Source organism: Suricata suricatta, chromosome 5, assembly GCF_006229205.1.
Source record: "Suricata suricatta isolate VVHF042 chromosome 5, meerkat_22Aug2017_6uvM2_HiC, whole genome shotgun sequence".
NCBI classification, from domain to species: Eukaryota; Metazoa; Chordata; class Mammalia; order Carnivora; family Herpestidae; genus Suricata; species Suricata suricatta.
The window spans coordinates 53,712,127-53,720,199 of record NC_043704.1 but is presented as its reverse complement, the minus strand read 5'-3'; the positions used below and the strand labels follow the sequence as shown (position 1 = coordinate 53,720,199).

General features: G+C 38.3%; 1 pseudogene; it reads left to right on the top strand.

Annotated features, from left to right (window-relative positions):
• Nucleotides 1–3,336: 3,336 nt before the first annotated feature.
• On the top strand, nucleotides 3,337–4,176 carry LOC115292647 (annotated as a pseudogene).
• Nucleotides 4,177–8,073: the final 3,897 nt, after the last annotated feature.

Genomic DNA, 8,073 nt, shown 5'->3' with positions numbered 1-8,073 from the left:
TGTGTGTGTGTGTGTGTGTGAGAGAGAGAGAGAGAGAGAGAAGGTGAGGGGAAGAGAGAGAGAGAGAGAGAGAGAGAGAGAGAGAGAGAGAGAGAGAGAGAGAAAGGGGAGGGGAAGAGGGAGAGAGGGAAAGAATCCCAAGCAGGCTCTGCACTGTTAGCACAGAGCCCAACATAGGACTTGACCCAATGAACTGTGAAATCATGACTTGAGCCAAAATCAAGAGTTGATGCTTAACCAATTGAGCCACCCAGGCACCCCTCTCCACGAATTGTTTAATCCTTCTATAGATTTTATTCTTATCAAGTAACCTCCTTTTCCACCTAAAGTAGCTGGTCTTTATTCTATGCTTACAACTAATAACTTTCACTGATATATGAGCACATAATATTACTCTTCAAATGGTGGTGGTGGTAGTTACTAATAATTGTAATAGTAAATGTTATATTAAACTATGAATGACTAAATGTTGATTATACTGAAGCTGGAAGAGGAGTATATAGCTTTGTGACACCATTTTCTTTTCTTTTATGTTTGTTTGAAATTGTGATCAATCATTAAAAAACTTTCATAAATATATGCATGACAGACACATGTGGTGACAGATGGGTATCGTTTGATTTTTAACAGATGCTTCACAGCTTATTTTTGAAATCAAGTGAATGATATCTACAAGAACTGACAAATTCTAAAAATGAGGCTTTATTCAGCTTAGTTTTTTGTTTAATATTGTGAATATCTACTTGCCTCACTTACAAGTTGTGATCATAAATGATGTGAGGGGATGATGAGAAACCTACATTTTTCACCCTACCTTAATATATTAACCAGCAATAAGTTTGGTGTTTCAAATTTTGATCATGCAATTTCTCCAGAGAATCATATTCCACATTAAAATGTATGGTGAAACAGGTTGCAAAGTGAACAAATGACAAATAACACTAAAATGTGTTAAGAATATATATTGTTGATAAAATTATGTTTTTGCCAAATGATCTGCTTTGAAGTATATATTATGGCAATCAAAGCCTTTGAAGTTTTGAATTTTTAACTTTTGAAGGTTGAATTTAGTTATTGCAAAAATATTAAAATAACCAATGCAGTATTGCTTGGTAATTGATTTAGACATATACACACATCTCAAGGTATTATTAATGCAAATAAGATGTTTTCTTCAATAACTAAAATGCATACAAAGAAAAAATAATGGAGACATTTCAAGGCGCAATTTATCTAGTCATAAAGTAAAAGAAAATAAATTTAAACTATAATAATAACTGAATAGGACAATTTTGGACAGAATTGCAAAATATTATTATTATATTTTATGAGTATATTGTTTTAGAAAAGACTCCCTAAGCTATTTGTAGATAGGAGCGTGGGCAGAAGCCAAGGCCCAATACCAGTGTTTAATTAATAAATGGAAATCATTTGTGTGGGAGTTATTCTAATACCCTAATTTTGGCAGTGGATCCAAATGAATCTGTAAAAATCCACAAATTCATTAAGAACCTAAAATCACAAATAGTTCTTCAATTTTATATTTATGAGCTTCAGTCTGTATATATATTCCTATTTGTAAAGCTGTGTTATTTGGTATAATAACATTCAGAACTTTTCATACCTATAGATATACATACATATATATATAATATCTTCATTTAGGATTTTTTACTTTAAATATCCACACTAGTTTGGCTTCCTGAATGCAACTCAAATCCTTCTCTTATCTACTGTTAATGTTCTAGTACAGGTTCTTGTCCTGTTTTGTCTGAATTAACCCATTTTTGTAATTACTATCTATCCATTTTCAATTCTCTTCAGGTAACATAGTTTATCTATTCTAATCACTCAAGGCTTCATATTTTAGCGTCTTTGCAATCAAAATGCTTCTTACAATCACTGCCAGCCAGGTGGCAGTCATGATGAGGTTATTAGTGTCTTTACCCAAATCTCATTTGCCCCAGTATCAATATTTGCAAGGATGTTAATGATTTAGAAAAAAACCCCTGACAATCCAAGAATAATGGTAAGACAAATTTCCTAAAGAGAAGGTTAAAAGTAACCTAGCTTTACATGACTGCACATATAGCTTTTTAACACTGATAGATTTCAGTTTTTATCAGTTCTTTAGGAAATGTATTACTGGGGCACCCGGGTGGCTCAGTGGGGTAAGAAACTGACTCCTGATTTCAGCTCAGGTCATGATCTCAATTTATGTGTTTTCTTCTTCTTCTTCGTCGTCGTCTTCTTCTTCTTCTTCTTCTTCTTCTTCTTCTTCTTCTTCTTCTCCTTCTCCTTCTCCTTCTCCTTCTCCTTCTCCTTCTCCTTCTCCTTCTTCTCCTTCTTCTTCTTCTTCTTCGTCTTCTTTTTTAATGTTTATTTACTTTTGAGAGAAAGAGAGACAGTGCAAGCAGGGGAGGGGAAGAGAGAGAGACACACACAGAATCAGAAGCAGACTCCAGACTCTGAGCTGTCAAGCACTGAGCCCAATACAGAGTTTAAACTCACAAACCATGAGATCATGACCTGAGCCGAAGTCAGACACTTAACTGACTAAGCCACCCAGGTGCCCCATAATCTCAATTTACGGGATTGAGCCCTGCATTGGGCTCTGTGCTGACAGTGTGAAGCCTGCTTGGGATTCTTTCTTCATTTTGCCCCTTCTCAACTCTGGTGCCCGTGCTCTCTCTCCCTTTCTCTCAAAGAAAAAAAAATGTATTATCAACATTCTTGACAGTATGGACAAATATTTAGTATGGAAAATCATAGATATTGACTATTCTGAGTTGGGAAATGACTCAATATTTGGATACTCTATATGAAAAAGTTTTGAAAATACCTAAAACATTTTATTTTCATTGTATACTTTTTATTTATTTAAAACATTTTAAAAAATTTATTTATTATTAAGAGACAGAGCACGAACAGGGGAGGAGCAGAGAGAGAAGGTGGTACAGAATCCAAAGTAAGTTCCAGACTCTGAACAAACTGTCAGCACAGAGCCTGATGTGGGGCCTGAACCCGAGAACCGTGAGATCATAACCTGAACCAAAGTCGGTGGCTCAACCGACTGAGCCATCCAGGCGCTCCCATTGTATCCTTTTTAAATGTATACACAAAAAGTAATATCTGATAAAGATCAATGTTTAATTCTGAAAATAGCTTCAACCATTGTAAGATAATAATTTTAAGAGATCTGGAAGCCTTGCTTTATAGTTTAAATTAGCAGTATTTTTTTTAGCACACCTTAAAACTTTTACATCTTCAGTAATTACCTAGTGACACCTTTCTAATTGGCTTACATCTAATTAAAAAAATAACCATCGCCGGTGCTGCACGGAGATCCTAGAAAAGCGAAATGGAGGGGTGTGTATCTAACCTAATGGTCTGCAACCTGGCCTACAGCGGGAAGCTGGAGGAACTGAAGGAAAGGATCCTGGCTGATAAATCCCTGGCGATTAGAACCGACCAGGACAGCAGAACCCCATTGCATTGGGCCTGCTCAGCTGGACACACCGAAATTGTTGAATTCTTGCTGCAGCTTGGAGTGCCTGTGAATGATAAAGATGATGCAGGTTGGTCTCCGCTTCATATTGCTGCGTCTGCTGGCCGGGATGAGATTGTGAAAGCCCTTCTGGGTAAAGGTGCCCAAGTGAATGCAGTCAACCAAAATGGCTGTACTCCCCTACATTACGCAGCTTCCAAAAACAGACACGAGATCACCGTCCTGTTACTGGAAGGCGGGGCTAATCCTGATGCGAAGGACCATTACGAGGCCACAGCAATGCACCGGGCGGCAGCCAAGGACACTTAGCCTGTGATGAGGAGAGAGTGGAAGAAGCAAAACTGCTGGTGACCCAAGGGGCAAGTATTTACATTGAGAACAAAGAAGAAAAGACACCCCTGCAAGTGGCCAAAGGTGGCCTGGGTTTAATACTCAAGAGGATGGTGGAGAGTTAAGCAGCTGAGATTCATTCTTTCTGTGTGCGTCTCGTGCTTGTCCCCAGTGCCTGGGAAGCTAATGACTCGTGCCCAAAGCACCATCTGCGGATGACAGAGGTCTTTTCTTGTCTTCAGCGGGTCCTATAAACCTGTTGAATGTCGTTCCTGCTGAGGTGTTTGGTCCAAGTTTGCAAATTGCTTTCCAGGCATCAATTCACTATTGAGATTGTTCTTCTATTGTTGCATCTGATTCTGTACTGAATCTTGGTTAATTTCGAGTACGTGATTCTGTGGCTGTTGTATTTGGCACCCTCAAGTCCCCTGTGAGGCAGAACAATCCTGGTAGCACCAGGCCATTTGTCCTGCCACGTGTTCCTAGGGAGGTTCTCGCATGTTCCCCCTGTCTGGTCGAAACACATCCTGACTTGTCTTTCAAGCCCACTCAGAAGCTTATACCACATATTTCTGTTTTTCACAACATGCGCTGCAACTTTATTTTTCTTACAGGAAGAATACCTATATATTTTAAAGGACCAAATTTTCTGTCGGAGGCATGCTACCTGAGTTCAGAATTCATAAACACTGAAATAATGAAAAACAACAGCCTGTGTACTCATGCATCTTTTTAATAAACACTTCCAAAATAAAATGTATTGTTTTTAAAAAGGAAGTTTGAAAATACATATATTAAGTCATCATCCTGTATTGCAAAGAAATGTTAAGCTTGTTACCATGATATGTAACAAAAATGGATTCTGATTTGTATTTCAAAAACCAAAAATAAAATGGTGTGAGAATAAAAAAAAATAACCATCAACATTTCCCTGTTTTCAGTGAAATACATGCACGGCTCATTAGCATGATGGGGACTACTTTAGGTTGTGTTATCTAGAAGCAGAGACTAAAACAGAACTCTCGCACAAGTGGTTTGCTGACGTAATGCTTGTAGGTGAAGCCTGTGACTGGGAAACAGAATGAGCAGAAAAATCATGGTATAACTCTGTATTCAGCTGAAGTCAATGTAAAGTCTCGGTGGCAATGTGTGTTCAGCTGGTACTGTGGGAACTTGTGATAGCTGTGTACCATATCGATGTAGTTAGGTTGAAACTGTATTTCCTAGAATCCTCTTGTGGCTTTAAGGTTGTCCACAAGAGAAATATGCATGGAATTTGTAAGACAAAAGTGAAACAACAGCTCTTCTACAGTGAAGGTGGTGAAGGGCTCTAGGTGGGGTTGCAGATGGCTCCCGCTATTACCTATATATCTGCTGGCTCTTGTGCTTGGCAAGAGGCGGCAGCTGGGTCCAGAGCTATGCCAGCTCCCAATTGATCTCCTTCAGTTTCTCTGAGCTCTAGACCAGATGAAGGTGCAGATCTCCAGCTTCCTCTACAGGGCAGCTATAGCATCATGGTTGGAGGCAGAGGGAAACAGACATGGCTTTCTGTGCTCCTTGGTTCTATTCTGCTTTCATGAGTTCCAGTTTGCTCTTGTTCTCTCTCAGTTTATGTCCATCTTTTCTTCTTTACTGTTAGTCTTCTGACTTTTGGCCACTTTGGATTTTCCATCAGATGCAATGGTTAACAGTCTTCCTTAGATGCCTTTACCATCACTCATAATTGCATAAGTTTAATGTCTATATAAAACCATTTGTTTGGCATCACTCATAGTGACCAAATCCTGGCTACTACAGCCCACTAGATCAGCTATCTCCCCACAAGACAAGGAGGCTAGGCTTCCTTTTCTACTGCATAACGAGCCATTGACAATGAATCACCCTTTAAGAGGGACATTGCAAGGTCCTAAGCGTTTGTGGGCAGAATGACTCTGGCATACCAGAGTCAGTTTTCCTGAGAAGGATTCAGCAATGAGTTTTTGGTGGCCCACAGTAGGAATCCCTGGGGAGTGAGTATGCCAACCAATGAAAAGAGATCTGGGCAGGACACTGATAGCATCTACTATAAGGTATGGAACCTAACTTGGACTACAGTTAGTCCTTGGTCTGTTTTCTAAACAACCATTCTTTTTTGCCTCAGACCTAGACCTTTTTTCTTTCTGGAGACTGATATGCAATCTATGAGGTTATTCTCTAATATGCCTTCCGCTGGCCATCACATTACACTGTACATACCTTTATTATAACTGTTTTATTTATATTACAGCTACAGCTCAGATTTTTAGGTGAGTATTTGGTAACTCTACATTTCCTGTTATTTGAAGTAGGTGGGATTATTTCTGAAAGGTTAAATTGTCTTGTTCCTTGAATAATTAAAATTAGAATGCTAGCAGTACTGCATTTTGAAATCTTAATATTTATAATGTATGTGTACACTAAGAAGATTCTAATTCAGCTTTGCATGAGTTATCATATTCTTATGGAGAAAATTAAGGCAAATGGAAATTAGGGATATGTGACCTAGAGTTCTTATAGGTTTCTTATTTTATTTTATTTTTCTGTTTTTTTAATCACTCCTCCAAATGAATATCTTAACAGAAATATTACTTGAATTTATGTATGCTCATGGAAGAGTGCATGTGAAGTCCATTTTATCTCTTACATTTTTCTGACAAAGAGTTCTAGTTTCACTATTTTCATGTAATGTATCATTAAAAGCTACTAAAAGAAAAGGCAGAAACATATATTAAGACCACAACTCTTCTAATAATTACAGAGCTTGCAAATTTCTAGAAATTATTACAGGGTTTTATTTTATTTTATTTTTTAATTTTTTTTGTTTTGTTTTTGTTTTAGAGACAGAGAGTGTGCACGAGCAGGAGAGAGGAGCAGGGGGAGAGAAAGTATCCTAAGCAGGCTCCATGCTCAGTGAGAAGCCTGACATGGGGCTTGATTCTATGACCCTGGGATCATGACCTTAGCTGAAATCAAGAGTCGGATGCTCAACTGACTAAGCCACCCAGGTGTCCCTTTTACAAGGTTTTAAGAATAAATTGGAATCACATGTACTACAATTTATGGAATCAGCTTTTGGACCCGGATTCTAACTTAGCAGTTAACAGAGATAATTGAGGCATGAAAGGTCTACATAATTCAAATGGGACAGTGGTTAATGAACAGACAGATTGAAGCAGACATGTTGTAGAAACTAAAGATGTTTTTCCCAGGGGATATTTTCAGGAGAAAAAAAGAATGCCACTGAAAGATGTGAACAAGGAAAGAACTGAAAAAATGAAAAGGCAGAAAGGTAGACATAACATGTGGAAAATTAAAGAACTGAAATTTTAAATGGTTCTCACTTAATATAAACAATGCATATTTTTCAAGTAATTAATGCTAGCTGTTGTAGCAAACAATCCAGAATTATCAATGCTTAACACAATAAAATTTTATTCTTGCTCTCCTCACAGTCTAATCGGGTGTTTGGCAGACGGTTTTTCCCATAAACGCAGAATCATGATTCCTTGCGCCACGTTGCCGCCTCTTTTTATTGCTTCCTCCAAGTCCTCCACTGGGTCCTCCCTCTTTGTCCAGCCAGTCAGGAGAGCACAGAGTAAAGAGAATATGCATGGCATTTTATGACTTTCTTGATATCTTCCTGGAAGACCCCAACCTAACTAAAATGAGGACTAGGGAATGCAGTCTTTCCACATGAGCAACAGGAGGAGATCAACTGCCGTGGATACATCTGGTTTCTACCAGAGTTGTATTTATGAGCTGAGCTGGGGTTCTGTCAATTAGGCCTGCCCAAATGTAGCTCCTGACTACTGTTTATCAGTTCTGAAACTTAGAGCCAGTTGACTTAACCTCAATGCCTCCGTTTCTTTATCGGTAAACTAGAGTAAAGTAATAGTATCCACCCTATAAGATAGATTTCAGTAAAAGGTCAGTGAATTAATGTATTAAGGTATTTACCTCAAAATCTTAACATTATGGTTTTAATTAGTGTTTTTACCATTTATACTTTTTTTTTGCCTTTTTTTCTCTCCATAATATTTTATTGTCAAATTGTTTTCCATACAACACTCAGAGCTCTTCCCCCTAAGTGCCCTCCACCATCACCACCATCTCTTTTCCCCCCTCCCCCTTCCCCTTCAACCCTCAGTTCATTCTCAGCATTCAATAGTCTCTCAAGTTTTGCATCCCTCTCTCTCCCCAACGCTCTCTCCCTCCTC